We start from the raw sequence: 23,052 nt of genomic DNA on the forward strand, positions 1-23,052 counted from the left end.
CTGCATTAACTCTATATAGTTTAATTTCTTATTTCACATGTACTGTATTATTTAGTATGTAGTATAATAATTGTACTGCATGTATTTTTCTCCTTGCAATTCTCCTCCGTGTATTGAGAGAAAAACTCATAAGCTGATCTTTTTCCACGAGTAGAACCATTGCCTCTAACATTGTCCTCTCTCCCTCTGTGCTAGTCAGCCACTCATATATTTTATGTTTATTACACTTGTTTTTGTCTTAAAGGGGTATTCCGGCCAAAAACATTTTATCCCCTCTCCTTTGCATATCTAAAACTTTAAATACATCTTTTTAAAAAAATTTTGGGGAATAAAAGGTTACAAAAAAGCAGCAATTTTGGACTTTTTTTTTACGTTCACGCCGTTCACCATACAGGATCATTAACATTAGACTTTAATAATTTGAATATTTCCACACGCGAGGATTCCAAATATGCTTATAGATTTATTTTTTACCCTTTTGGGGGGTAAAATGGGGGGGAGGGTATTTTTCTAATTTTTTTCTTTTTTGTTAAACTTTTTTTTTACTTTTATTTTTACACTTTAATAGTCCCCATAGGGGACTATTTATAGCAATCACTTGAATGCTAATACTGTTCAGTTCTATGCATAGGACATAGCACTGATAAGTGTTATCGGTGATCTTCTGCTCTGGTCTGCTCGATCTCAGGACCAGAGCAGAAGACCCCAGGAGATGAACTGAGGCAGGTGAGGAGACCTCCATCCACCATTATGGATGATCAGATCCACGCGGCAGTGCTGCGGACGATCCGATCATCCATTTTAGTGAACGCTCATGCCGTGATCTGTATTGATCACGGCATCTGATGCTCGCGATCATGTACAGGACGTAAATGTATGTCTTGGTGTGTTATGTACCACCGCACCAGGATGTACATTTACGTCCTGCCTCATTAAGGGGTTAAAGGATACTTGTTTCAACTTACTAATATTACAAAGTTTCTTACATTTGCTTGTACTACATCTTATTAGACAAAAACATTTCTTTCTACTGTTATCAAATTTCTTCTCTCCTGTAAGGGCCGGTTCACACCACGTTTTTTGCTATACGGGAACGTATCCAGGCTGGATCCCTCCCGTATCCCAGCTGGACCCGGACCGTATGTAATGCATTTTAATGAGCCGACCGGAGTCAAAGGCTGACTCCGGTTGGCTAATTTTTGCCCCTTATACAGTTTTCTGACCAGGCCTAAAACCGTGGTATACCACAGTTTTAGGTCCAGTTAGAGAACCGTTTACGGCGCAAAAATAAGCCGACCAGAGTCAGCGTTTGACCCCGGTTGTCTCATTAAGGGTGCGTTGCCACAGGGAGTATACACAGCGTATTTCACGCTGCGCAACGTATTCCTTGCTGACCATACACGCAGGGCTTTCCGGCGGCAGCCCTATGTGTGCAGTGAGTTTTGGAGGCGGGGCCGTGTGCCGGTGTGTCTGTGACGCGCTGCTCCGCCTCCAAAACTCATTACACACATAGGGCTGCCGCCGGAATGCCCTGTGTGTATAGTGAGAAAGGAATATGCAGCTTATTACGCTGCGTATATACCCTGTGGGAACGCACCCTTAATGTATTCCAGGCTGAAAATCTATTAACCTGCCATCTCTGTCTCTGTCCTAGTACACTCAGGGATCAAATTACAAGCAATACAAACCTATGAGGGGAATGAAGGAGGGAGAGAGGAGGGAAAGTGCATGTGAACATACACAAGCTGCAGAGAGACAGAGAAAAATAATACAGACAGCTCTGTAAGTAAGATATCTCACTCCAGGGCTTTATACATAGTCTAAACTGCTCAATGCTGGTTATTTCTACATAGTCTGTGTATAGAGATTAAGAAGCGCAGACTCTTCTCCTCTATATGTATGCAGTGTATGAGAGACACCATAAACATTAGGCTCCACCCACCAGCTTTAGATGAAGCCTGCTGAAAAATACCATGTACAAGTAATTTTATGGCCAGAAATAGTGTTGCTTCTCCTGTACAGTATACACTCAAGATAGATTATCCTAAAAAAGCACCTGATACAACAGGTACACTTTAAATGGGTTATCCCAAAAAAAGTTACTTTCCATCCATAGGATAGGGAATAACTTGCTGATCATGGGGGTACAACCACTAAGACCATCACTAATCATGAGAGTCGAAGTGAAATGTTCCCTGCAATGAACAAAACGTACTGTGAGTACAAAGCCAGCCAACAATAAAAGAGACGTGGAACAGGAATTTGGGGATTATTGGATTTCTTTTTTTCCTTTTTGTAAACTTAATTTTGGGTGCAGAATGGGGCAATTACTGTATTACTACTGGAGTTACTATTACTAATAGGGACACTCTGCAAGGGTCTAATCGCTATTGTGGGCATGGGGCTAATGGGATATTGTTTCTTTTTGTTAAACTATGGGGGAACTTTCACTAATTGGTCTCTAAGGAGGAGAATCAATAGTATTAGAGAACTTTGGGTGCAGAATATTTACTATTGGTGGCACTAGGTGGACAATCTGGCATGGTTACTTTTAGACTTGTGCACTAGAAAAATTTTCGTTTAATTTCGTTTCGTTTTTTCGTTTTGGAAAAAAATTTCGGTTCGGCAATATTTTCGGTTTAGATTTTTCGGATACATTCGGTATTCGGGTATTCGTGTTGTTTTTTCGGATACATTCGGTATTCGGGTACATTCGGTAAATCTTTAGTCTTTTTTTGGACTTTAGCGATCCTAATAAATAATGGAGATACCTTTTTTATTAAAATTTCGCAGGGTATCATAAAAAAATCATAATAAAAAAGATACAGTGGTGATGGAAAAAATTGTATCTAACGAAATGTATCTTTTTTATTATGAAATGTTTATTCATTTTTAAACAGGGATCAATTTATGTGAGCGGGTAAAGCACTAAAAATGTAGCCGACAATAATGAAAATGTAGTGTGTGCGTGTTTTTCACTTTTTTTAAAAACATTTTTTAGGTAGTACTACTACTCCCAGCATGGAACACACTCTTCCATGATGGGAGTAGTAGTTACCTGTACTAATTGACAGATTGCAGGGGTCCCTTGCGATCCTCTTGTATAATGTATAGATGCGCCGGCTGCTCTTCTATGGTCCCCTGCACTCACGTATATGTACACATATTCATATTTCCCGCAGAGCTGTGATTGGCCAGATGGTTCCAGCCAATCACAGCTCTCTGTGAGAAATAGGAATATGTGTATATATACGGCCGTGCAGGGGACCATAGGAGAGCGGCCGCCGCATTCATACATTATACTGGAGGATCGCAGCGGCTGTCAGGAGTAATACCTGCAGTGATCTTCGCTTTACTACAAGTACTACCACTCCCAACATGGAGTACACTCTGCTCCATGCTGGGAGCTGTAGTACCTGTATTAATAGACAGATCGCAGCGGGTGTCAGAAGTTACACTCGCTGCGATATGTCTATTAATGCAGGTACTACAGCTCCCAGCATGGAGCAGAGTGTGCTCCATGTTGGGAGTATTAGTACCTGCAGTAAGGGACAGATCCCAGGGATGTCACTCCTCCTGACACCCGCTGCGATCCTCCTTATGTGAATGTCGGGATCAGCTGTTCTCAGGGCTACAGAGCCAGGAGAACAGCTGACGCTGAGCCGTAGGTATACATCGTATATCTACTGCCCAGCAAGAACTTACAGTGAGCTTGCAATGTGTATACAGTATACACATTGCTGGCTCACTTAACCCCTTGCTGAGCTGTGCGCTATGCGCAAGCCCAGCAAGGGAAGAGTTAACTTACACTGCTGGACAGTGTAGGTTAACCCTATGTGCGGTATACACTTTATACAGCTATCTATAGATAGCTGTATACAGTGTATACAGAAGACGAAGTCCAGCTTACTTCCCTCGAGTCCCGGGCCGGGTTCGTGTAGCTCCGCCCCCTAGTGATGACGTCATTAGGGGGCGGAGCTACAGAAGGGAACAAGGCTAGTTTATCTGAAGCTCTGTTCACATTGTACGTTTTGTATAATGTGAACAGACCCTTCTGGCAGTGTCTACCCAGACAGGGAGACTCCAGCTGATGCTAAACTACAACTCCCAGCATGCCCAGACAGCGAAAGGCTGTCTGGGCATGCTGGGAGTTGTAGTTTTGCACCAATTGGTGGCTCCCTGTTTGGGTAGACATTGCATCATGGGTGCTCTCCCCAGCGGACAGCGCCAAAAATGTCATAACCAATTTTTTGTGTTTTTTTTTTCTTCTCGTTTCAGATCCGTGTATGCAGAGGATTACTGCGGATTCGATGGATTACGGCGGATTATTTTTTTTCCCTTTAATAAAATGGTTAACGAGGGCTGTGGGGGAGTGTTTTTTTAAATAAAATAATTTTTCCAATGTGTTGTGTTTTTTTTTAATTTTTATTGAATTTTCAGGGTTTGTAGCGGAAGCTGTCTTATTGACGGAATCCATTACTAGGCCAGGGCTTAGTGCTAGCCCCAAAAACAGCTAGCGCTAACCCCCAATTATTACCCCGGTACCCACCGCCACAGGGGTGCCGGGAAGAGCCGGTACCAACAGGCCCGGAGCGTCAAAAATGGCGCTCCTGGACCTAGGCGGTAACAGGCTGGCGTTATTTAGGCTGGGGAGGGCCAGTAACAATGGTCCTCACCCACCCTGGTAACGTCAGGCTGTTGCTGTTTGGTTGGTATTGTGCTGAGAATGAAAATACGGGGAACCCTATGCGTTTTTTTTTTTTTAAATTTAAATAAAAAAATAAATAAAAAAAACGCATAGGGTTCCCCGTATTTTCATTCTCAGCCAGATACCAACCAAACAGCAACAGCCTGACGTTACCAGGGTGGGCGAGGACCATTGTTACTGGCCCTCCCCAGCCTAAATAACGCCAGCCTGTTACCGCCTAGGCCCAGGAGCGCCATTTTGACGCTCCGGGCCTGTTGGTACCGGCTCTACCCCTGTGGCGGTGGGTACCGGGGTAATAATTGGGGGTTAGCGCTAGCTGTTTTTGGGGCTAGCACTAAGCCCTGGCCTAGTAATGGATTCCGTCAATAAGACAGCGTCCACTACTAACCTTGAAAATTCAATTAAAAAAAAAAACACAACACATTGGAAAAATTATTTTATTTAAAAAAACACTCCCCCACAGCCCTCGTTAACCATTTTATTAAAGGAAAAAATAAATAATCCGCCGTAATCCATCGAATCCGCAGTAATCCTCTGTATACACGGATCTGAAACGAGAAGAAAAAAACACAAAAAATTGGTTATGACATTTTTGGCGCTGTCCGCTGGGGAGAGCACCCATGATGCAATGTCTACCCAAACAGGGAGCCACCAATTGGTGCAAAACTATAACTCCCAGCATGCCCAGACAGCCTTTGGCTGTCTGGGCATGCTGGGAGTTGTAGTTTAGCAACAGCTGGAGTCTCCCTGTCTGGGTGGACACTGCCAGAAGGGTCTGTTCACATTATACAAAACGTACAATGTGAACAGAGCTTCAGATTAATTAGCCTTGTTCCCTTCTGTAGCTCCGCCCCCTAATGACGTCATCACTAGGGGGCGGAGCTACACGAACCCCGCCCGGGACTCGAGGGAAGTAAGCTGGACTTCGTCTTCTGTATACACTGTATACAGCTATCTATAGATAGCTGTATATAGTGTGTACCGCCCAAAGGGTTAACCTACACTGTCCAGCAGTGTAAGTTAACTCTTCCCTTGCTGGGCTTGCGCATAGCGCACAGCTCAGCAAGGGGTTAAGTGAGCCAGCAATGTGTATACTGTATACACATTGCAAGCTCACTGTAAGTTCTTGCTGGGCAGTAGATATACGATGTATACCTACGGCTCAGCGTCAGCTGTTCTCCCGGCTCTGTAGCCTGAGAACAGCTGATCCCGACATTCACATAAGGAGGATCGCAGCAGGTGTCAGGAGGAGTGACATCCGCTGGGATCTGTCCCTTACTGCAGGTACTAATACTCCCAACATGGAGCACACTCTGCTCCATGCTGGGAGCTGTAGTACCTGCATTAATAGACATATGGCAGCGAGTGTAACCGCTGCGATCTGTCTATTAATACAGGTACTACAGTTCCCAGCATGGAGCAGAGTGTGCTCCATGTTGGGAGTATTAGTACTTGTAGTAAAGGGAAGATCACTGCAGGTATCACTCCTGACGCCCGCTGCGATCCTCTAGTATAATGTGTGAATGCGGCGGCCGCTCTTCTATGGTCCCCTGCACGGCCGTATATATACACATATTCCTATTTCTCACAGAGAGCTGTGATTGGCTGGAACCATCTGGCCAATCACAGCTCTGCGGGAAATATGAATATGTGTACATATACGTGAGTGCAGGGGACCATAGAAGAGCAGCTGCCGCATCTGTACATTATACAATAGGATCGCAAGGGACCCTGCGATCTGTCAATTAGTACAGGTAACTACTACTCCCATCATGGAAAAGTGTGTTCCATGCTGGGAGTAGTAGTACTACCTAAAAAATGTTTTTAAAAAAAGTGAAAAACACGCACACACTACATTTTCATTATTGTCGGCTACATTTTTTGTGCTTTACCCGCTCACATAAATTGATCCCTGTTTAAAAATGAATAAACATTTCATAATAAAAATGATACATTTCATTAGATACTATTTTTTCCATCACCACTGTATCTTTTTTATTATGATTTTTTTATGATACCCAACGAAATTTTTATAAAAAAGGTATCTCCATAATTTTTTAGGATCGCTAAAGTCCAAAAAAAGAATAAAAAGATTTACCGAATGTACCCGAATACCGAATGTATCCGAAAAATCAAACTATCTATATCCTTTTTATTATATTTGTTATCAGAATGAATTCTTCACGTTCGTTTACAGATAACGAATGCATTCGTTATTTACATCATCTGGTCGGGAAATAACGAATGTATTCGTTACTTTGCTATTCGTATTATTGTGGCTATTCGGGAATGTTCAAAATATGTTTTCGTGCATTCGGTTCGGTCCGAATGCACGAAAACGGTAAAATTCGTTAATTTAGACATTCGTGCCGAACCGAATTGCACATGTCTAGTTACTTTTGTGGCCACATTTACTATTGAGGGGTACCCTGGCACAGTTAGTTTAGGACATCAGATTGGGAAGTTTGCATTGGAAATGTTGGGAGGATTATAGTAAAGAGGTGAACCTAAGAACTGCAAACTCTGCAATTCGTGACTGGAAGCAGCAATCATTTTAGTCTGGCACAATGGAAAAGGAGAGGAAAGATAAAGTCTATGAGAATCACTAAAGATGTCGACTGTGAGTGACTGGATATAACTGTTGTTTATTTTACCTGTGACTGTATCTGGTCAGTGCTGTATTCTGCACAATGTTATTTGAAAAATAATATCCATCCAGGACAGTGTCCTTTAAATGAGCACTGTCACCAACCTTTATTTTTATATGTTTTAGTACTTATGTACTACAAAATATCTCTAATATACTTTAATTATTTATTTTTTAATTAATACAGTTTATTTTATATTTGAAAATCGGACAATAGGGGTCTCCCTCCTAGTGGCCGCTGCAGCCTGCCGTGACGTCACGACTTAATTAGGACCGATGCCGGACGGGCAATTGGTCCTAATTCAGTCAGCCAATCAGCCTGCGCTCGCTCCCTGCCTGTCTGAGCACAGAGGATGCCGGCTCCGCCTCCCAGCTGCTGCCTCAGCACTGTCCCCCTGTGAAATCTCACCTCACACCGCAATTCAGGAAGTTGTTTTCGGAGAGGGGGGCCGGGTACCCGCGGTGGGGTTGGGGGTACTTCAGTAAGTTATTTTTGGGATTGGGGGACGGGATGGGATGCCGGCCCCGCCTCCCGGCTGCTGCCTCAGCACTGTCCCGCAATTCAGTAAGTTATTTTCGGGGGTGGGGGGGGACCTGCAGTGGGGTTCGGGGTAACTTTATTTTCGGGTGGCGGGGTGTTATTATAGTTTGATAGAGCGGGTTGCGCGGTGGGGTTCAGGGTAGGGGGTTGCGGCTGAAACAAAGATATATTGTTTTCACAACCTCCAGTTGTTTCACTACTACAACTCCCATCATGCCCTGACAGCCAATAGATGTCAGGGCAAGCTGGGAGTTGTAGTGGTGAAACAGCTGGAGGCACCCTGTATAAGTGAACTAAGGGCGGAAGTGTCGGCCCCAGCAGGCATCAGTGACGTGGTGCCTGCTGGGGAAGTGTGCCTGGTAGTGAGCACACTACCAGACAGACAAAAAGGCCTTTTTAAGATAGTAAAATAAAAATTAAAGGCAGTGAGGGGGTTAGGGATAGATGGGCAATAGGCAGGGACAGAGGGGGAAAAATTATGGTGGGAGCTACTCTTTAAAACCCTAGAAATTCCCATTTTAAATTTTCACATCTCAGCTTAGTTCCATGTAGATCTCAAGACCCTATTAAGTTCCAGCAGTACATTTCCATCTCTCTTTACTTGCCAACCCCTGGCATAAGCTTTTTTGTTGATGAATGTAACATACATTATATGCACATCTGAATGCAAGAATTTAAATTCTGGTCACAAGGTACATGCAAGGTCAAACTAGTTTAGAGGATCCAGGCTTTGACCAAATATTAGCCACAAGAATCCATCAGAAGACAGAGCCATTTAAAGATGACTTTACAACTAATCAAGTGCCACTATGGTGTATCAGTTAGCGTTCATGGAACTATTGCTATAATTAGAGAAGAGACAATTTGCCAGAGTTTTTTTTTTTAAATCGATTCGATACAAAAAAATTCTCTGCAAATTTTTATTAGTAATGTAGTTTAATAATGTGTTTAATAAAGTGTGTGTGTGCTTCACTTTTTTTTCTAATCTTTTTTACATTTTTTAGGTAGTACTACTACTCCCAGCATCGAACAGACTGTTCCATGATGGGAGTAGTAGTACCTGTGCTAATTGACAGATCGCACCGGGTGTCACTTCTGACACCCGCTGCGATTGTCCTGTATAATGTATAGATGCAGGCAGCTTTCTTGTATCTAGATGGGACGATCGCATTGGGTGTAAGGAGTGACACCTGCTGTGATCTGTCTTCAACTGCAGGTACTACTGCTCCCAATATGGAGCACACTCTGTTCCAAGCTGGGAGCTGTAGTACTTGCATAAATAGACAGATCACAGCGGGTGTCACTTCTGACACCCAATGCGATCGTCCTGTGTAATGCATAGATGTGGGCGACCAGCCACTCTTCTCTGATCCCACTGTAGTATGATTATATGGCCAATCACAGCTCTCTGCGGGAAATATGAATAAGTAATGTGAATTCTATTCACATCACCGGCTGGCCGGAGTATAGTGCAGAGATGCGAGCGCAGGAGAAAGCTGCTCCATCTCTGCAATAGAAAGGACAATCGCATTGGATTATAGGAGTGACACCTGCTGTGATCTGTCTATTAGTACAAGTACTACAGCTCCCATCATGGAACAGTCTGTTCCATGCTGGGAGTAGTAGTACTAGCTAAAAAATGTAAAAAATAGAGAGAAAAAAAAAGATATTTTTACATTTAAATGGCTCCTTGATTGATCCCTGTTTAAAAATTTACATTCCAAATTTTTTTTGTCAATTTTCGGGACCAGAAAACTCAGCGCTCAATATTAAAAATTAATGAGGACACTCAGTCACTTTGGCTATTTCATTGCCTTGCATTATGTGCTCTTTTTACCCTTTCTGTGTTATTTACTTAATAAAACATGCATTTCATATATATTTTTTCTAGTTTTCGTTCTAAATCATAATTTATTTAAATTTTAACTTTACTTTTTTAGCCCCGTTTATTGAATTTTTTCGTGCATTTAGATGTGCTGCCATGAATAATTGCGAGGGTCATAGACAAGCCAAGGACACAGTAATATGTATAATACAGTAGGCAAAAAAAGGCCTAATTTACCAAAAATCCATAAATTTACAGAGGTCTTCTATAAGAAATCAAAGATACTTCAAATTGTGGAGGCAGATGGCCTGGACAATAATGTATGTATATATTTAATGTAATTGTGAAGGACGATGTCATTGTAATTAATAATGCAGGTACTACAGCTACCAGCATGGAGCAGAGTGTGCTCCATGTTGGGAGCAGTAGTACCTGCATTTGAGGGCAGACCACAGCAGGTCTCACTCCTGACACCCGCTGCGATCGTCCTATCTATTGCAGAGATGCGAGCGCAGGGGAAAGCCGCTCGCATCCATACATTATACAGGAAAATCGCAGGGGTGTCGCTAATGAAGAAATTAGTTATTTCGAATCGAGTCAAAGTTCGGATTCGGTCCAAATCAAATTTTTCATGAAATTCGGAACTAATTCGACTTTGTCCGATTCGATTCACTCATCTCTAGCTATAATGATGTTAACAATACAATTGAAGGTGAATCCACATTATAGGCTCTATAGAGATGGTGGATGGGTCCTCGGTGCTAGAAGAGGTTGTTATCAATACTCATAGCACATGTACAGTTTATTATTCAACTATTATGACTACATGTCACAAATATACTTCTAGGTCTCCAACAACACTAGTGTATGTACCACACTGAGTGATTATTGGACACTTGAGGTGATTCCTCTAAGGATATTTCAGCAGTGAAACAATTCTTATCCTCTATTATTATAGGATTGTAAAACATTCAGACATAATCCGACACGTCACTGAGGGTATTTGCGTTTAATGCTGCTGTATGGGCAGTACATTTTTCCTTTCTCTTGTGATAAAGCAGTCATGAATGACAATCATGGAATTATATGGCTAAATGATTAGTCATATTTTTAAGACATTGATGCGCCTGTATCAGTATTGTTTTATGATTAGTCATATTTTTAAGACATTGATGCGCCTGTATCAGTATTGTTTTAAGCTGAAGAAATTGTAATTTTGGCCATGTTTGGGGCTTCATTACTGTGCAGTTAATTGCTTTAAAGATTAAAGCAATTCTCGGCATTGTATTTTTTATGCTTCACATTAAATAACTTGTGAAATTAAAGGGGTACCTTGGAGGATTTTTTTTAAACAACTGATGGCAGAAAATGATACAGATTTGTAAATAAAAATCTTAATCCTTTTAGTACTTATTAGCTGCTGTATACTACAGAGAAAGTTGTGTTGTTTTTTCCAGTCTGACCTCAGTGCTCTATGTGTGTCAGTAAATTACCCTATACCATCAAATAAGGGGGACGGCCATGGGGACCAGAGTGGCACCATCATATGCGAACCTCTTTATGGGTTGCTTTGAAGAACAGGTGATAAAAAAACATCCCCTGTATAAAAAACATGTTACTATATACAAATGATATATAGATGATTTGTTTTTATTATGGCGTGGCCACCCAGAGAACATCAAATCTTTTGTCACGGATATTAATACCAACCACTGGGGTTTGACATTCACCCCCGTTTTTTCCTCCACTTCAATTGAGTTTTTGGACCTCCACATCACCCATAAAGGGGATAGATTCATCACATCCACCTTTTTCAAGAAAGTTGATTCCAATAATTATATATCCTTTACCAGTGGCCACTATAAGAAGTGGAAACAAAACATCCCCTTTGGACAATTCAAGAGAGTAAGAAAAAATTGTACAGATATTGCCACCTTTTCCGAACAGTCCAAAATCTTAAAGTCCAGATTCAAAAGGATATCCGAAAGAATTAATTGAAAATGCATATGAAAAAACCTGTGCACTTACCCAAGAGGAATTTCTTGAGGCAACGGACCCGGGAGCCTTCCACCTACAAAAGAAAGAAAAAGAAAAGGAGAATGAGGAAAAAAACAGATGCAATTTCATCACCACATATTCAGCGGGTCAAACAAAAATCTGAAACATCATGAAGAAACATTGGGGAATACTACTAAGTGATCCACATCTAGGAAAAATTCTCCCAAAAAATCCGGGATTGACTTTCAGGCGGGCACCAACCATAAAGGGTATGATAGCCCCAAGCAATCTCAAATGCCACAACAAATCCTCACAGAAAAACGACAAAACTGGAAACGTGGGAACATACAAATGCAGAAAACCTAGATGCCTATGTTGCTTTACCATACGGCATAACCAAAAATGTTTTTCCAGTACCCATTCGAGTGAAACCTTCCCCATCAAACATCTGATGACATGCCAAACGGAATATGTCATCTACCTCATAGAGTGCCAATGTGGTAAACAATATGTTGGAAGAACAACACAACCATTACATTTGAGATTGAATCAGCATCGTTCCAACATAAAGAAGAGATTCAGGCACCATAGCCTATCTAGACATCTGAGCCTGATGCATGAGGGAAACATGACAGCCATATCCATAACCCCAATTGAGCACATTCCACCGGGAAAGAAAAATAGGTTTGAAATCCTATCACGCAAAGAAATGTTCTGGATTTACAGCCTCCAGACATTACAACCACATGGCCTGAATGAAGCGGTGGAATTAATATCTTAAAAAGATGAGATAGTTAACAACTGACACAACAACCACAACAACCAAACTGAATTAAAACAAAACAAACAGCTGATAAGTACACATCCATCCACCATGCGTATGGATGTGTGTGTATGTACATACACATACAATAAATGTAATCATCCCTGTGTGGGGAAATGGGTTTGACGCCGGTCCCCCATCCAATAAGCGGCCAGGAGGACAGATGTGTGGACAGAGCGGCGGTCGGTGCCTCAGACCTCTCACCCAGCCACTGTAGATCTCCGAAGGGAGAGCATTTGAAATGGCCCGACGTCTGCAGAATTGTTACATATCACATATGCAATACAAGATAAGGTGCATAATATAATGGTTAGTCAAACTGACCATCTGTGGGTTATTTTACAGAATGCTCACTTCCATTTTTAATGTAAATGTCTTCTTTTCTATGGATTTTATTTATTTATTTTGATTATTTATTTTATTTTGTTATTTTTTTTATTTTTTTATTTTTATTTAATATTTTTTATTTTTTATTTTTTTCTTTTTTTTTTCTTTATTGTTTTATTTTCATGTTATGTAACACACACATGTGATTTTCGCGGGCAAATGAGGTATAAATAAAGGACATCCACACTGCCCAATCAGATAGCCTGATGAAGAGGGGGTCCCTGCCCCTCGAAACGCGTTGCTGTATTGCATGCTGAAGGAATAAACCTTCTTTTTATTTTCCAAAATACATCCGTGTCCAAGCGGATTTTATTTTACCAAGTTCTCGGAAACTTCCACATACCTGTGACGGATTACATCTGTGACGGAGGTGAGCGCCCACAGAAGCACTTCTCTTTTTTTTCTCGGGACCACGGGACCGATATTCTTCCAGTAAATGACCAAAGCAGTAGAAAAGTCCCCATACCAAGCCTCCTGCTCTTCCTGACATAGACATAGGTGGCAGCAGAGAACACTGTGGACAGACTGTAAAGGACAGCACAACTTTCTCTTGAGCATACAGCAGCTAATATATACTAGAAGGATTAAGATTTTTAAATAGATTTACAAATCTATCATTTTCTGGCACCAGTTAGTTTGAATTGTAATTCTTCTTATAGTGGTGTGGATACTTATTAGTGTAGTTGTTTTTTATGTATGTGTAATAAAATTATTTTCTATCAAATAATCTCATTTTGGCATGCTTCTGTATACTAATACATTATGATCTGTGTCACTATCGCACAGTTTGGGTTTAGTGCTACAGCAATCCCAGTGTACAAGCAACCTTTGTGTCCTTTATAATTCCTCAAGTTGGCCTAAATAAGAGGCTCCTAGTCCTGGTGACCCAATGAAAGCAGAGGTGCACCCTTTGATCATGTCACTGGCACTCTTGACCATGGCAATTGAAGGGTTTAACAACTAAAATTGAAGGTTTCACTGACCCCTGCCATTTGACCGCCAAGCATCCACTCTAGGGGGGCATAGGACTCCTATGCAGGGATTGTCTTACAATGTTGTAAAAACAAAGTGCTGTAGTGATACATATTAGTAATGGTTAAGGGGTTAAGTAAACCTTAATCATTGTTATTGCATAGATAGAATAAAGTATTCTGCAAGGCTGCCCTATGCCATAAGAAACACAGAAACTTGACAGATTCCATAGATGTGAATGGAATATGTTAGATTCATTTAGCATACATTTCTGCGGCTTGACAATGCCTCATTTGCATTTAAGCTCTAAACTTAATATAGAGCTAACACATTTCCTTAAAATCTACAAAAAGATTTATGACAGGAGCAAAGGAAATGAGTCCATTGTGGCATTCTGAAGAATATCCCATCAAGATTATTACTCTACCAGCACTTAATACTACTATAGAACTGCACCCCATGGACAATAATATAGACCCAGATATATGGAAAAAAATTATGTATAGCAGGAAAACTTCCCCAAGGTCTAGCCTCAATAGACCAATACGTTTGCCCCCCAACCACAAACCTAAATAGCAATTCACAGGGGGTGTATGCTGCTAAAAACATATCCTTTATTAGATAAAGGATAATATGTCCATCCTAGATCTGCAAAGGCCACGGTAAGGTAAGTATCCACCTATGCTCGTCCGGTTGGGGTATATGTATTTGACATCAACCCCTTTATACCAACATGCAAGAACCACACTTGGTCAGAAATACACAATGGTCAAAAATAGTCAGGGATTAAGTTTAAAGAAATGGTCTTACACAATGTTGCCATTTTATTTGAATGTTCCCAAGTGCAGAATTCCCCACCATATTTTTCTTTCATGTGCATAATGATTTGGGGGGATCCCTTCCCTGTTCGTATGGAGAAGAAATGTTCCGTATCACATGGAACAAAGGGCGTATAGTTTTACCTGTATAAAATAGCATACAGGGACAAATAATCACGTACACAACAAACTCTGATCTGCACGTGATAAAATCATTCACCATATGAACAACCAAGCCCAACTGTATTGTGCGGGATGTCTCAAGGTACCTGCAAAACGAACAATGCTTGCAACAGAAATTACCTTTCGGCAAATCCCATTGTAACCAGTTCACTAGTGTTGCTCGCGAATATTCGCAATTCGAATTTTAATTGCGAATATCGCATATCGAATATTGCGAATGTAGCACTATATATTCGCAATTACGAATATTCGCTTTATTTTTGTTCACAGTACACATCACAGTGATCATCGATCATCCCTCTCGCAAATATTGAGCCCTCCCTTCTTTAATGGTATAGGGAACTAATGGACTAGGGCAGCCGTTGGCTGTCTATGCATGCTGGGAGTTGTAGTTTTGCAACATCTGGAGGTCCGCAGGTTGGAGACCACTGCACTAGTGCATTAACTCTGTGATTTTTTGACCATAGAAATCAATGGGCCCATTGTGGTCTATGGGGATCTCAAGGTATGTAAAGCTGTACGATAAGCAGGAGGGTCTCGGCAGTACAGTGTGTGGGAGACCGTGCGGTGGTTTGAATCCCGGTGTGGGACACAGTGTTGTGGTTTGACTTTTTTACTCGTGATTGACAAATGTAGGTCAATTGGTAATTAAGAAAGCCTTTGAACCGTGGGAACTAGGTCAATTGGCAATTAACTGAGTGTTTGAACTGTGGGAACTAGATTAATGGGGTACCAAATATGGGTATTGGGGTTAATTGAAACTGGATGTAATGTGTAAGGCTGGGTATTCATCAAAACCTTTCTTGAGGAAAAGTTTCTGAGTTTCCCATAGCAACCAATCAGATCGCTTTCTTCATTTTTCAGAGGCCTTTTCAAAAATTAAAGAAGCAATCTGATTGGTTGCTATGGGCAACTCAGAAACTTTTCCTCTGAACAGGTTTTGATAAATCTCCCCCATAGGGGGAGATTTACCAACACCTGTGCAAAGGAAAAATTGTCCAGTTGCCCATAGCAACCAGTCAGATCACTTCTTTGATTTTGCAGAGGCTTTGTGAAAAATGAAAGAAACGATCTGATTGGTTGCTATGGGCAACTCACCAGCTTTTCCAGGAAAATCTGCTGAGTTGCCCATAGCAACCAATCAGATTGCTTCTTTAATTTAGCAGAGTCCTTGTGAAAAATGAAAGAAGCGATCTGAATGTTTGCTGAGGGCAACTCATCAGCTTTTCCAGGAAAAACTGCTGAGTTGCCCATAGCAACCAATCAGATTGCTTCTTTCATTTAGCAGAAGCCTTGTGAAAAATGAAAGAAGCGATCTGATTGGTTGCTAAGGGCAACTCAGCAGCTTTTCCAGGAAAAACTGCTGAGTTGCCCATAGCAACCAATGAGATTGCTTCTTTCATTTAGCAGAGACCATGTGAAAAATGAAAGAAGCGATCTGATTGGTTGCTATGGGCAACTCAGCAGATTTTCGGGGAAAGTAAAGTTTAACCACAACACTGTAACACTCCGTCCCACCTCAGGACTCGAACCACCGACCAGTCTCCCATAAACTGCACTGCAGAGACCCTCCTGCTTATCTTACAGTTTTACATACCATGAGATCCCCATAGACCCCAATGGGCCTATTGGTTTCAATGGGCAAAAAATGACAGAGTTAATGCACTAGCCCATATGTTCCCTTTAAAGAATGGAGGGCTCAATATTCGCAAATATGCGCATACGCACAGCTATTTTCGAATATGCGCATATATTTTCGCATATGCGCATAAAAAAATGAATATAACGAATATGCGAATTTCACGAATATATGACGAATATTCATCCATATATTCGCGAAATATCGCAAATTCGAATTTGGCCTATGCCGCTCATCACTACAGTTCACACCTGGGGTAGATATGTAATTTTTCACTAATTCATCTCGTAGGTTTCTTGTCCTCTGAAATGAAATAAGGGTCTTTGGTCAGTGAGGTCAAGCAGATCTTTATCTTTATGCCAGTTCTTATTAATAGCATGTTTCACAAGATCTGCAGCCGGACTAAATTCAAAAGAAATAATTGCTTGTTTAAGGTGTTTTTTCTTCTTGCGTTTGCATGCCCCAAAAATTACGTCCCTGCATTCTTGAATTCTTGCTCTATCAAAAGCTTGCTGGATAGTAAGCTCAGGATATCCCCTTTCCCTCAATTTATCCAGGGTACAGGACTCTTCCAGAAATGTCATGTAGTCTGAATTGTTCCTTCTCAAGTGAAGGAATTAGCCATATGGTAGGGCTCTAGCCACATGTGCTTGATGATAACTTGTGTATTTTAACAGGGAATTTGTAGCAGTGGGTTTTTAATACCCTCTCACGCTAATGCTGCCATGTTCCAATGTCGGTTCAACATCTAAGAATTGGACCCTCTTGCCACCGAAATTTGCTGTGAACTGCATATTAGTATCATTTTTGTTGATATGCTCTAGAAAGGTGGTGAATTGAGACTGGGTGCCTGTCCAAACTATTAGCACATCATCTATGAATGGGGTCTAGTGCCTTATGTATTTGGCAAACTGGTTCTCCGGTCCATAGATGGCTCTTTCTTGCCACATGGCGTGAAAAATAACCGAAAGCGTAGGTGCCAAGGGAGTGCCCATGGACGTACCAGTGCACTGGGCATACCACTGTTCCCAGAATGTGAAAGCATTGTGTTCCAAAATAAATCTGACAGCTTCACAAATAAAACTAGTGCATGCTATACGGGTGTATAATCCTACTAAGTCTACTGTGGCTAAACTGCACTCCCCCTGCCAATCTATGCCATCTATACTTTGTAGTAGGGATTTTGTGTCTGCCAGGTATGAAGGAACAGAATCCAATAAGGGTCTCAGGAACCAATCCACAAACCTTGATAAAGGTTCTGTAATTGATCCCTTTCTGGAATCTTCCCGGTGGGTCCCTGAGACCCTCATGGATTTTTATGGAGATAGTTCCAAATTTGGTTTCACTGGTTGTCTTCGGAATAACTTTTTCGCTATATCATCAGAGATGACACCTTGTTCTACGCCTGCAATGTCTGCAGGCGACTTTGATATACTGGTGTGGGGTCCTTGCTCAGTTTTACATAGGTGGATGGGTCAGATAGCTGTTGCATGGCTTCCTGTGTGTAGGTACTCTTGTCCATAACTACTATATTCCCCCCCTTGTCAGCGGGCTTTATTATTATTTGACTATTGTTCTTCAACCATTTCAGTGCCTCTCTTTCACAACAGACGACAAATTGTCCCTAGCCACAGGGTAGATAAGGCTTTTTATGGTGGAGATGACACTGTTATAGAAATGGTCGAGACTAGAGCCCGGTGACAAAGGGGGGAAAAACTTAGACTTTACACCTCCCAAAAAATGTGGCTACCTCTTCTGTGTTTTATTCTAGATCATCCTCTGTTAAAAGGGAGAACAATTCACTGACAATGTCTCAGTCCATATCAGAATATGCTGGGTTAACTATGAATCCTAGGGGGCCTATTTTAGCGGGTACCTCTCATGAGTATACTGAATCATCCTTATTGAATGTTTTATACTTAAAAAGTTTGATCAATTTCAAAATTCACCTCATCAAACTTATTACTGGTACAGTAGTTTAGACGTTTCGCCAGCAGTGATAAACATGACTCTGATAATGTTACACTGGAAATATTAACCACATTCTCACCTGGAGGTGAACCGACCTGTTTTGATGTCCCAGAATCATGAGGTACAACATCTCCTATTGTCTTCAGGAGACCTGTTTCCTTTTTGCCCCGGTGCCTATTAGGGAATGATCTCTTGCCTCATCGGCCCTGTCGCATCCGTCGCCGAAAGGGCTGGACTAGTGGCGAGATTTGCACCATCTCGTAACCCTTGTTTAGAGGGTCCACTTTGTTACTTAGATGTCAACAACAAACATAGGATAGGAAATTTAACCCTTACTCACTCCCATTTGCCAGGGTCGGGGTTTTCGTTCAAAGTCCCATACAAGTCTATGGGAAATATATTTTACTGCATAACTTCCAAATGGCTGGAGATGTTTTGATAATACTAAGTCACATGTTACTTATATGTCCACTAAAAATATAGGATATGTAAATTAACTCTTAATTACCCCCATTTGTGAGGGTCTGGATTTTTGTTTAAAGTCTCATGCAAATCTACGGGAAATGTATGTTCTGGCATAACTTCCATTCGGTTGTAGATATTTCGATAATTCCTGGTACACATATTACTTATATGTCAAATAAAAATATAGGATAGTTAGATTAACCCTTACCTACACCCTTATATGAAATATGGGTTTTTGTTTCAAGTCCCATGCAAATATATAGGACTTCTGGTACCTTACTCCACAAGCTCCGCTCTGCATCTCCTGGTGACAGCCTGTTTTGCAAGCCACACCCTCCGTGCCACAGATGCCATGCCCCATCTTACACAGACACGCCCACTGTTAAGCCCCATCCCTTTTCTTTTCTACTCTTTTTGTGCATTGGTCTGGCTTGCAAATCACGCCCTTTTCCACAAAGTCCCCTTCTATTTACTGCTTACAATATCTTCATCACAACTCAGTCCCACCTGAGGACAGGATATGAGGATGGGATATGAGGTCAGCATATGAGGTTGGGATATGAGTACAGGATAGGAGGTCGGCATAAGAGGTCAGGATATCAGAATGGGATATGAGGTCAGGATATGAGGTTGGGATATGACAACAATATATGAGGATGGGATATAAAGTCAAAAGCTTCCTCCTTTGTTGATTTTCCTCCCCAACAAAGATTAGGAAGGAAAAACCGGGCAACGTCGGGTACTCAGCTAGGGTATGCAAAAAATCTGCGGATTGGTTCCCTTTAAGGATTACTAGGATGCACTTAGTAATCAATGTGTTTCTTACAGCAATCCTCCCTGGCTTCTGTTTCTGGAACTGGACCTGGAAACATCTAAATGTAACATCAGCATCAGGATTGAGTAAGAACATTTGTTTATACCTGATCACTGACTCTTTTTGTTGTTGTCACATACATATACACCAACCAGAGTATATGTCAATTATGAACAGGTTTGTGGGGAATATTTTTATGTATATCAATAATTTTGAGTGCTAAAGTGGTGGCCAAGTATAGACTGCTTAAAAGTATAATGAAAATTCAAAAGATACACAATATGAACCTCTTTCTTTGTTTCTTTGCTGTAGAACCAGCAGAACCACTTACCCTAATGTTATAGTACCACTTGAGTTCATCTTGTCATTTATATCAGCTTCATTTCTGCTAATAAAAGTCCAGCTATAGTCAAACTTTACTCATACAGTATAACAAGGTGACTATTTCCTTCTCCATTCTTTCTTTTTTGTTTAGAGTATAGCAAACATTTACAGCATTATAAAGACCTTCATGAATGGAAGCAGTTGTACATATAGCCATGGACAAAGCTTGTTTTTACACTGAAGTGATATCATGTTCAACATGCTGCCAGAAATTCTCCATATTTCATGTATCAAGTTGTTATCTCAGATGTACAAAGGAAAGCTATGTAAAATGATCTTTAAGTAAAGACGGAATCATAAAATACCTTGGGGTCATAAATGTACACTCTGGCATAGAGTTGGAGTTTTTGTAGTGAGGTGGAGCATGTTGATGGTCATTTTTGTGCATTCAATACAATTACTCTGCATGTTTATGACTTTGTAAATTATATTATCTAGAGAATATTAAAGGGGTACTCCACTGGCCAGTGTTCCGAACGCTGGCCAGTGGAGTACCCCTTTAAGGCTAAGACTCTGTTCACATCTGTGTTAGTAACTTCATTTGAAGCCATCGTCACAGATTCCATCAGGTTTGAGGGGCTTTCGTCAAAATGAAGAAAACAATAACTGGGGAAGGGTTAAAAAGGGTCTATCAGCCTTTGGTGGTAACCATTCTGCCATGAATCCAGCATCACATTGTAATTCCCCTTACAAAAATTGTTACAGCAATCATGGTTCAAGTGTGAACAAACCTAAATTGTTGTATCTCTTCATAGAAGAGTGGGTCTTTCAGATTAAGGAAACCAGGCAAAAAGCTCTTCACACGGGATGATTTTTTTGCGGGTTTTCCGCTGCGTATGTGAAAGTGGGAGGGTGCAGATTTTCCGAGGCGGAATTTACGCTGCGGAAAATCTGCCGCAAGTCCCATTGAAGTCAGTAGGGACTGCGGCCGATTTTCCGCAGTGTAAATTCCGCTGCGGAAAATCTGCTGCGGACAGCCGAGAAGAGCCCGCCCACTTTCAAATACGCAGCGGAAAACCCTCAAAAAAATCCGGCCGTGTGAACCTACCCTTATAGTGATTATCCAGGACTAGAAAAAGAGAAGATTTCATTATATAACAGGACCCCACCTTGTCACTTGTCAAATTCATGAAGAATTATTATTTCAAGGGAAAAGTATTTACTGAAAGTGGAAGTGAATAGGACTGCAGGGTCAGGCTACACAGGGTTTTGTTTGCAGTCTATTAATAGGGAAACACACAGGTCAGCATGGGAGCTGTAAACACAAACCAGTAACAAATTTGTAATTAAGAACATTTCCAAAGTTGCTTATGTTTTATTTTTAAAGTTATATGTGTCTGGCTGGAAATCTGACCTAAATATTACTCTTTCTTGAACCTTTTAAAATGTTTACCATGGCATCTTTTAAGTTACCCTTACTGAAACTGCCATTAAAGTGTACCTATCATATCACAGAAAGAAATTGTTTATATATGTTACGTACTAGGTTATGCAGATTCTGTGTCTAGCTTCTGTATTTGGCTCACAAATCCCTGTAACACTCACTGTTAAGAAGACAGGAACACTCTGGGTAGTAGATCCACCTGACCTGTGTGGCAGATGACGCGGGCTGTACCAGGGAGCAGAGTCTAAGGTGTCGCTGGTTTTCACCAAAGCCAGCCACAAAGCGGGATGGACTTGCTGAGGCAGGCGGGACCCAGGTCGCTACCCTTGACACGACTCGACCACACAGGCGGCTGAGGAGATTCGCAACTCGTAGTCAGGATAGCAGAAGGTCAGGGTAAGTGGCACTGGTGCGTGGTCATGAATGAAGCAGTAGGTCAGTAGGCAAGTGGCACAGGCAAGGCAAAACACAGTAATGCTTTCTCAATGGCACAAGGCAACAAAGATCCGGCATAGATGTGGGGGAGGAGCAGGAACTTATAGAGGAGACACAGATGAACACATAATTAAGGCGTACTGGTCCTTTAAATCTTAAAGCTCCAGCACGCGTGTGCACCCTAGGAGACGGGGACACGCGCGCTGGAGATGAGAGGCAGGAGAGGAGGTGGCAGAGGTGGTGTGGGCACGTCCCGCTGGCAGCAGCAGATGACAGGGAGATGCGCTCATGGCCAGCACAGGCGGCCGAAGCGCAGACCGTACCAATCCCTTTGATACTGTTTATTATTCTGACATCCACTGCTCAGGAAGGGGGCGTGTCTGAGGCTAGCACTGAGGCTGCCCTCCATGCATTCAATTTCTCCCAGAGGCTGCTGTGCAGTGTCTCTTCATTCAATAACTGAAGGTTGCTTTTTGATCCCCTTCTCTCTGTTTTCAGACAGGAGTCTGATAGAACGGGAGTGAGCGAAGAGGTGTGCTAGTCCCACCCTCACTTACTGGACTTTGTCCCAGTCTATGCATAAGTTGGGACCAATATGATGCTGCAGCCTAAAATTAAAAAACATACTATTTATCAATAGTTGCTGTGCCTTGTCATTTTTACCCTTCTTTTTTCGCGTTGTTTTTCACGGACGTGCGCCAAATTTATCAATTGTCGCAAGTCCGTTAATAACTTTGGCTCAAGTTCCGAAAACCACATTAGTCCGCGTTTTCCAGTCAGGAACTGCCGCCAGAACTTCAAAACTACTTTCTCTGCTGCTTTTAATCGTGAGTTTCAGTAGGTATTAGTTTGTTAATGAAGCTTGTTGGTTTGAAACATGTAATTTTGGTGATGTTAAACATGTCACTCACTAATTGGGCTTTTAACTGTTCTTCCCTAACGTCCTTATATATATATATATATATATATATATATATCATAGGCGTGCTCAGCCTATTGCATTAGGGTGTGCACCCTAAAGCACAAACTCACTCCGCGCATGCGTGTGTGTGTGTTTA

The sequence above is a fragment of the Hyla sarda genome, chromosome 8 (assembly GCF_029499605.1).
Source record: "Hyla sarda isolate aHylSar1 chromosome 8, aHylSar1.hap1, whole genome shotgun sequence".
In the NCBI taxonomy this organism is placed as follows: Eukaryota; Metazoa; Chordata; class Amphibia; order Anura; family Hylidae; genus Hyla; species Hyla sarda.